Below are 9,265 nucleotides of genomic sequence, written 5' to 3' on the forward strand. Positions count from 1 at the left end.
TGGGGATCTACTGCAATTTGATTATAACCTGAGTATCCATCCAGGAAGCAGTAGTATTCATGACCTGCCAGTCTTTCTAGCATCTGGTCTATGAATAGTAAAGGAGAATGATCCTTTCTGGTGGCTGTATTGAGCCTTCTGTAATCAATACACATACGCCACCCTGTAACTGTTCTTGTAGGAACCAGTTCATTTTTTTCATTATGGACCACTGTCATGCCACCTTTCTTAGGGACTACTTGGACAGGGCTTACCCAGGGGCTATCAGAAATAGGATAAATAATCCAGCCTCTAGTAATTTAGTGACCTCTTTCTGCACCACCTCCTTCATGGCTGGATTCAGCCGCCTTTGTGGTTGAACCACTGGCTTAGTGTCACCTTCCAATAGGATATTGTGCATGCATCTGGCTGGGTTAATGCCCTTAAGATCACTGATGGACCACCCAAGAGCTGTCTTGGGTGTCCTTAGCACCTGAATTAGTGCTTCCTCTTCCTGTGACTCTAAGGTAGAGCTTATGACTACAGGAAAGGTATCACCTTCTCCCAGAAATGCATATTTTAGGGATGGTGGTAATGGTTTGAGCTCGGGTTTGGGAGGTTTCTCCTCTTCCTAAGGGATTTTCAGAGGTTCTATTATTCTCTCTGGTTTCTCCAGATCAGGCTGAACATCTTTAAAGATATCCTCTAGCTCTGATTCGAGACTCTCAGCCATATTAACCTCTTTTACCAGAGAGTCAATAATATCAACGCTCATGCAGTCATTTTGGGTGTTTGGATGCTGCATGGCTTTGACAACATTCAACTTGAACTCGCCCTCATTGACTCTCAGGGTTACTTCCCCTTTTTGAACATCAACGAGGGTTCGGCCAGTTGCTAGGAAAGGTCTTCCCAGATTGAGAGTTACACTCTTGTGCTCCTCCATTTCCAGCACCACAAAGTCAGTGGGAAAGGCAAATGGCCCAACCTTGACAATCATGTCTTCAATCACGCCTGATGGGTATTTAATGGAGCCATCAGCAAGTTAGAGACATATCCGGGTTGGTTTAACTTCATCAATCAACCCAAGCTTTTTGATAGTAGCTGCAGGTATTAGATTAATACTTGCCCCAAGATCACATAGAGCTTTCTTGGTACAAGTACCTTCTAATGTGCATGGTATCATAAAGCTTCCCGAATCTTTAAGCTTCTCAGGTAAGCTTTTCAAAATGACTGCACTGCATTCTTCAGTGGGGTAAACTTTCTCAGTTTCCCACCAATCCTTCTTATGACTTAAGATCTCTTTCATGAACTTAGCATAAGAGGGTATTTGCTCAAGTGCCTCTGCAAATGGAATCTTTATTTCAAGAGTCCTGAGATAGTCTGCAAAGTGGGCAAATTGCTTATCCTGTTTCGCTTGGCAGAGTTTCTGAGGATAAGGCATTTTGGCTTTATATTCCTCAACCTTAGTTGCTGTAAGTTTATTGCCTACAGATGTGGGTTGAGAAGCCTTTTTAAAGGGGTTGCTATCAGCACTTGTATGTGTCTGATCTCCCACTGGTGTTTGAATGCCAGGGGTGGAAGCTGGAGTGGCGTTAGACGCCAGCTCCTTGCCTATTTCTGGCGCTGAACGCCTGAACTGTACTTCCTTTGGGCGTTCAATGCCGAATCATTGCTTGTTTCTGGCGTTGAACGCCATGATTGAGCATGGTCTGGGCGTTCAGCGCCAGCTTTCCACCCATTTTCTGGCGTTTGAGCGCCAGAGTTATTCCTCTCTGGGCTCTGACTGTCCTCAGATGGATTTTGGGTGGTTTGCTCATTTCTTGGCTTCCTGCTACCTTGAAATGAGGTATTTAATGTGTTCCCACCTCTTAATTGAACTGCTTGGCATTCTTCTGTTATTTGTTTTGATAACTGCTGTTCTGTTTGCTTCAACTGTGCTTCCATATTTATATTAGCCATTCTTGTTTCTTGTAGTACCTCCTTGAATTCGGCTAACTGTTTTGTTAGAAAATCTAATTGCTAATTGAATTCAGCAGCTTGATCTGCAGGACTGAGTTCAACCGTTACTGTTTTAGCCTCTTCGTTGATGGAAGATTCATTGCTTAGGTATAGATGCTGATTTCTGGCAACTATATCAATAAGCTCTTGAGCTTCTTCTATTGTCTTTCTCATGTGTATAGATCCACCAGCTGAGTGGTCTAGAGAAATATGAGCTCTTTCTGTAAGCCCATAGTAGAAGACGTCTAACTGCACCCACTCTGAAAACATTCCAGAGGGGCATTTTCTTAGCATCTCTCTGTATCTCTCCCAGGCATCATAAAGGGATTCATTATCTCCTTGTTTGAAGCCTTGGATGCTTAGCCTTAACTGTGTCATCCGTTTTGGAGGAAAATAGTGATTCAGAAATTTTTCTGACAACTGTTTCCATGTCTTTATGCTGTCCTTAGGTTGGTTATTTAACTACCTCTTAGCTTGGTCCTTTACAGAAAATGGAAATAGTAATAATCTGTAGACATCCTAATCTACTTTCTTATCATGTACTGTGTCAGCAATTTGTAAAAATTGTGCCAGAAACTCTGTAGGTTCTTCCTGTGAAAGACCGGAATACTGGCAACTTTGCTGCACCATGATGATGAGCTGAGGATTCAACTCAAAACTACTGACTCTGATGGAGGGTATACAGATACTACTCCCATATGAAGCAGTAGTGGGGTTAGCATATGACCCCAGAGTCCTAAGATATTTGAAAAAGATAAATTAGTTTTGAAAAAGATATTGTGAATATTTGAAAAAGATAAATTAGTTTTGAAAAAGATATTGTGAATATTTGAAAAAGATATTTATGAGTTGAAAAGATTTTAAGAAGGAAAAGATATAGATTTGTTTTGAAAAAGATAATTTTTTTTTTAAATCTTAAAAGGATAAGATTTGAAAAATTTTGAAATTGAAATCTGAATTTTTTAAAAAAAAATTTCAAAAAAGTAGCTTAAAAATAGTTAAAAAAGATATTTTTTTAATTTTGAATTTTATGATGAAAGAGAAAAACACATAAAAGATACAAGATTTAAAATTTTTAAATCTAATGCTCCTTGTTTTCGAAAATTTTGGAGGAAAAACACCAAGGAACACCAAAGTTAAAAATTTTAAGATCAAAACACAAGAAAGACTCAAGAACACTTTGAAGATCTACAAGAACACTAAGAACAAAAGAAAGAACACCAAACTTAAAATTTTTAGAAAGCTTCAATAAAATTTTTGAAAATTATAAAAAGATTAACAACAAAACACCAAACTTAAAGTTTGGCACAAGATTCAATCAAAGAAAATTATTTTTGAAAAAGATTTTAAAAAGAAAATACCCAATTGCCAAGAACATAAGCCAACGCTCTAGCCAACTGAGCTATAAACGTAACGTGTTTTAAAGATGTATTATTTTTATAGATAAGAATAAATTTTTTTGAAACCTAATGTTTTGAAAAAGCACAAGAAAAACAAGAAAAGACACAGAACAAGACAAACCAAAGATCAAACAAGAAAAATTGACAAGAACAATTTGAAGATCAAGGAAAAACAAAGAACACTAATTCGAAAATTTAAAGGAAAATACAAAATATGCAATTGACACCAAACTTAGAACAAGACACTAAACTCACAAAAAAAATTAAAATTTGATAAAGAAAAATAATATTTTTGAAAAAGTTTTGAAAAGGGAATAAAGGACTCAGAATTTAATGACTCTATAGCAACAAAAATAAATTATTCCTAATCTAAGTAACAAAATAAACCTTTAGTTGTTCAAACTCGAATAATCCCCGGCAACGGCGCCAAAAACTTGGTGCACGAAATTGTGTATGCCAATATTAATGGACTATTTAACACAGCTTCGCACAACTAACCAGCAAGTGCACTGGGTCGTCCAAGTAATACCTTACGTGAGTAAGGGTCGAATCCTACGGAGATTGTTGGCTTGAAGCAAGCTATGGTTATTTTATTATTCTTAGTCAAGATACTAATAGGGTTTTTTAATTTCGTATTAAGTAAAAAAGGGCATAAAATAAATACTTATTGTGCAATAATGGAGAATATGTTGGAGTTTTGGAGATGCTTTGTCTGCTGAATTCTTGTAACATAATGCTTCCTCACTTTCAAAAGTGCAAAGACCCTTCCATGGCAAGCTGTATGTAGGGTGTCACCGTTGTCAATGGCTACTTCCCATCCTCTCAGTGAAAACGGTCCAAATGCTCTATCACAGCACGACTAATCATCTGTTGGTTCTCGATCATGTCGGAATAAGATCCATTGATCCTTTTGTGTCTGTCACTATGCCCAACGCTCATGAGTTTGAAGCTCATCACAGCCATTCAATTCTTGAATCCTACTCGGAATACCACAGACAAGGTTTAGACTTTCCGAATTCTCATGAATGCCGCCATCAATTCTAGCTTATACCACAAAGATTCTGATTAGGAAATCTAAGAGATACTTATTCAATCTGATGTAGAACGGAGGTTGTTGTCAGGCACACGTTCATGGATTGAGGAAGGTGATGAGTGTCACGGATCATTACCTTCTTCATATTGAAGCGCGAATGAACATCTTAGATAGGAACAAGCATGTTTGAATGAGAAACAGAAATAATTGCATTAATTCATCGAGACGCTGCAGAGCTCCTCACCCCCAACAATGGAGTTTAGAGACTCATGCCGTCAAAGAGTATAAAATTCAGATCTGAAAAATGTCATGAGATACAAAATAAATCTCTAAAAGTTGTTTAAATACTAAACTAGTAACCTAGGTTTACAGAGAATGAGTAAACTAAGATAATTGGTGCAGAAATTCACTTCTGGGGCCCACTTGGTGTGTGCTGGGGCTGAGACTAAAGCTTCTCACGTGCCTGGGCTATTTCTGGAGTTGAACGCCAGGTTGTAACGTGTTTTTGGCGTTGAACTCCAACTTGTAACCTATTTTTGGCGCTGGACGCCAGACTACAACATGGAACTAGCGTTGAACGCCAGTTTACGTCATCTATCTTCGTGCAAAGTATGGACTATTATATATTGCTGGAAAGCCCTGGATGTCTACTTTCCAACCCATTTGAGAGCGCGCCAATTGGACTCCTGTAGCTTCCAAAAAATCCATTTCGAGTGCAGGGAGGTCAGAATCCAACAGCATCAGTAGTCCTTTTTTCAGCCTAAATCAGATTTTTGCTTAGCTCCCTCAATTTCAGCCAGAAAATACCTGAAATCACAGAAAAATACACAAAACTCATAGTAAAGTCCAGAAATGTGATTTTTGCTTAAAAACTAATAAAATTCTATTAAAAACTAATTAAAACATACTGAAATCTACATGAAATTACCCCCAAAAAGTGTATAAAATATCCGCTCATCAACCCAGAAGTCGATATCTGTGTCATTTACTCATTTTTGTACCCCTAGTAACTAGTCTAGTATAAATAGGACTTTTTACTATTGTATTTTCATCTTGGTATCTATCTTTGATCAGTTTATGCGATCTTAGACATTGGGGGTTGGCCTCACGGCCATGCCTGGACCTTCATCATTTATGTATTTGCAACGGTGGAGTTTCTACACACCATAGATTAAGGGTGTGGAGCTCTGTTGTTCCTCGAGTATTAATGCAATTGCTACTGTTTTCTATTCAATTCATGGTTATTCTTATTCTAAGATATTCATTCGCACTTCAACTTGATGAATGTGATGATCCGTGACACTCATCACCATTCTCACTTATGAACACGTGTCTGACAAACACTTCTATTCTACCTACAAAAGCTAGAGTGTGTATCTCTTGGATTCCTGGTCCACGACGCATGGTTGCCTCTCCTGACAATAGAGCCTTCCATTCCGTGAGATCAGGGTCTTCGTGGTATAAACTAGAATCCATTGGCAACATTCTTGAGATCCGAAAAGTCTAAACCTTGTCTGTGGTATTCCGAGTAGGATCTAGGAAGGGATGACTATGACGAGCTTCAAACTCACGACTGTAGAGCGTAGTGACAGACGTAAAAGGATAGTAAATCCTATTCCTACACGATCAAGAACCAACAGCTGATTAGCCATGCCGGAAACCGTAGAGGACCTTTTTCACTGAGAGGATGGGAAGTAGCCATTGACAACGGTGACGCCCAACATACAGCTTGCCATAGAAAGGAGTATGAAGGATTGGATGAAGGCAGTAGGAAAGCAGAGATTCAAGTGGGATAAAGCATCTCCATACACTTATCTGAATTTCCCACCAATGATTTACATAAGTATCTTTATCTTTATTTTCTGTTTATTTATATTTTAATTATCAAAACTTTATAACCATTTGAATTCGCCTGATTGAGATTTACAAGGTGACCATAGCTTGCTTCAAGCCAACAATCTCCGTGGGATCGACCCTTACTCACGTAAGATTTATTACTTGGACGACCCAGTGCACTTACTGGTTAGTTGTGCACAGTTGTGAAAAAGAGTGATATTACAATTGTGCGTACCAAGTTGTTGGCGCCATTGAGATCACAATTTCGTGCACCAATAGACCCGCCTACAGAATGGTCCAATGACATCTTGGATAACTCAGACAGACCATCATAGAAGATACCTATGATGCTCCATTCTGAAAGCATGTTAGAAGGACACCTTCTGATCAATTGCTTGTATCTTTCCCAAGCTTCATAGAGGGATTCACCTTCCTTCTGTTTGAAGGTTTGAACTTTCACTCTAAGCTTACTCATCTTTTTAGGTGGAATGAATTTAGCTAAGAAGGCATTGACCAGCTTTTCCCAAGAGTTCAGGCTATCTCTAGGTTCTAAGTTCAACCATATACTAGCTCTGTCTCTTACAGCAAAAGAGAAAAGCATAAGTCTGTAGACCTCGGGATCAACTCCATTGGTCTTAACAGTGTCACAGATTTGCAAAAATTCATCCTAACTTATGAGGATCTTCCAATGGAAGTCCATGAAACTTGCAATTCTATTGCATCAGAGAAACTAATTGAGGCTTAAGCTCAAAGTTGTTTACTCCAATGGCAGGAATAGAGATGCTTCTCCCATAGAAGTCGGGAGTAGGTGTAGTAAAGTCACCAAGCATCTTCCTTGCATTCTTGTTGTTGGGTTCGGCCATGTCTGTTTTGTCTGCTTCCTTTTCAAAAATTTCTGTCAGGTCCTCTTTAGAGTGTTATGCTTTAGCTGCTCTTAGCTTCCTCTTCAGAGTCCTTTCACATTCAGGATCAGCTTCAACAAGAATGCTTTATCCTTGTTCCTGCTCATATGAAAGAGAAGAGAACAAAAAAGTATGGAATCCTCTATGTCACAGTATAGAGATTCCTTGAGGTTTCAGAGGAAAATAGGAATAGAAGGATGGGGTAGAGAAAAGAATTCGAACTTATAGAGAGGGAGGGGGTTCGAATTATTAAAGGAGGATAAGTGTTAGTGATTAAATAGAAAGAGATGAGAGAGTTTTCGAAAATTAAAAAGATTTTTGAAAAAGTGGTTAGTGATTTTCGAAAATTGGGAGTGGAAAAGTGGTTAGGTAGTTTTGAAAAAGATAAGAAATAGTGATTAGTTGAAAAAGATTTGAAAATAATTTTAAAAAGATAAGAAGTTAGAAAAAAAAGTTTGAAATCAAATTAAAAGAGATATGATTGAAAAAATTTGATTTTACAAAGATATGATTTTAAAAAGATATTATTGAAAAGATATGATTGAAAAAGATTAAAAAAAGATTTGATTTTTAAAATTGATTACTTGACTAACAAGAAATTAAAAGATATGATTTTAAAATTCAAATATTGAACCTTTCTTAACAAGAAAGTAACAAAATTGAAATTTTTGAATCACAACATTAATTGTTAGCAAGGATTTTCAAAAATATTAAAAGAAAAATGGAAAAGATTTGATTTTGAAAAAGATGTGATTGATAAGAGAGGATATGAAAAAGATAAGATTTTGAAAAATTAGTTTTAAAACTTGAGAGATTGAAAAAGATTTGAATTGAAAATAAAATTACCACCTAGGTGTTATCTTGGTGTTAAACGCCCAGAATGGTATCCATTCTAGCGTTTAACGCCCACTTGGCTACCTCCTTGGGCATTAAACGCCCAGCCCCAGGTACCCTGGCTGGCATTTAAACGCCAGAAATACTTCCTTACTGGGCATTTTGAACGCCCAGCTTTTTCTCTGTGATTCCTCTGCTTTATGTTCTGAATCTTCAATTCTCTATATTATTGACTTGAAAAGACATAATTTTGAATTTTTTTAATTTTTAATGATGAGAGAGAAAAACAACAGAATGAATTTAAACATGAAAAACTAAGATCAAAGTAAGGAATGCATGCAAGGACACTTTGAATGTCAAGATGAACATTAAGAACACTATGAAGGTCATGATGAACATCAAGAACACATTTTTGAAAATTTTTAAGAAAAGAAAGACATGCAAGACACTAAACTTAGAAGTTTTCATACTAGAGACACTAACAATTTGAGAATGCACATGAGATACAACGAACGACACAAAACAAGAGAATTTAAAGATCAGACAAAGAAAATCATCAAGAATAACTTGAAGATCAATGAAGAACACAATGCATATATTTTCAAAAAATGCAAGAAAAATAGAAACATGCAATTGACACCAAACTTGAAATTTGACACTAGATTCAAACAAGAAACACAAATTATTTTTGATTTTATGATTTTATAAATTTTTTGTATTTTTTTTTATTTTTCGAAAATTATTTTGAAAAAGAAAATAAGAAACTCAAAATTTTTAATAAGAATTCCAGAAATCATGCAATGTTAGTCTGAAGCTTCAGTATAAAAAAGATTAGACATGGCTAGCCAAACATTAGCAGGACATTACATACAACAGCCAAATTGATGGGAATCAAAAAGGCTCTGGTGCACGAAATTGCAATCACACTTTTGCAATTCCACACAACTAACCAGCAAGTGCACTGGGTCGTCCAAGTAATACCTTACCTGAGTAAGGGTCGATCCCACGGAGATTGTCGGCTTGAAGCAAGCTATGGTTATCTTGTAACTCTTAGTCAGGATATCAATAATTATCAGGGTTGACTGTGAAAAGTAAAAGAACATGAAATAAGTACTTGTTTTGCAGTAATGGAGAACAGGTTGAGGTTTTGGAGATGCTCTATCTTCTGAATCTCTGCTTTCCTACTGTCTTCTTCTTCATGCACGCAAGGCTTCTTCCATGGCAAGCTGTATGTAGGGTTTCACTGTTGTCAATGGCTACCTCCCATCCTCTCAGTGAAAATG

At 37.0% G+C, this 9,265-nt stretch overlaps 1 non-coding gene across 1 annotated transcript; it reads left to right on the plus strand.

Moving 5' to 3' along the window:
• Nucleotides 1-6,607: 6,607 nt before the first annotated feature.
• LOC127746111 (small nucleolar RNA R71) lies at nt 6,608-6,715 on the plus strand. Its single transcript, XR_008007731.1, has one exon. It is a non-coding gene; the product is annotated as a small nucleolar RNA R71 (small nucleolar RNA).
• Nucleotides 6,716-9,265: the final 2,550 nt, after the last annotated feature.

Source organism: Arachis duranensis, chromosome 3 (assembly GCF_000817695.3).
Source record: "Arachis duranensis cultivar V14167 chromosome 3, aradu.V14167.gnm2.J7QH, whole genome shotgun sequence".
In the NCBI taxonomy this organism is placed as follows: Eukaryota; Viridiplantae; Streptophyta; class Magnoliopsida; order Fabales; family Fabaceae; genus Arachis; species Arachis duranensis.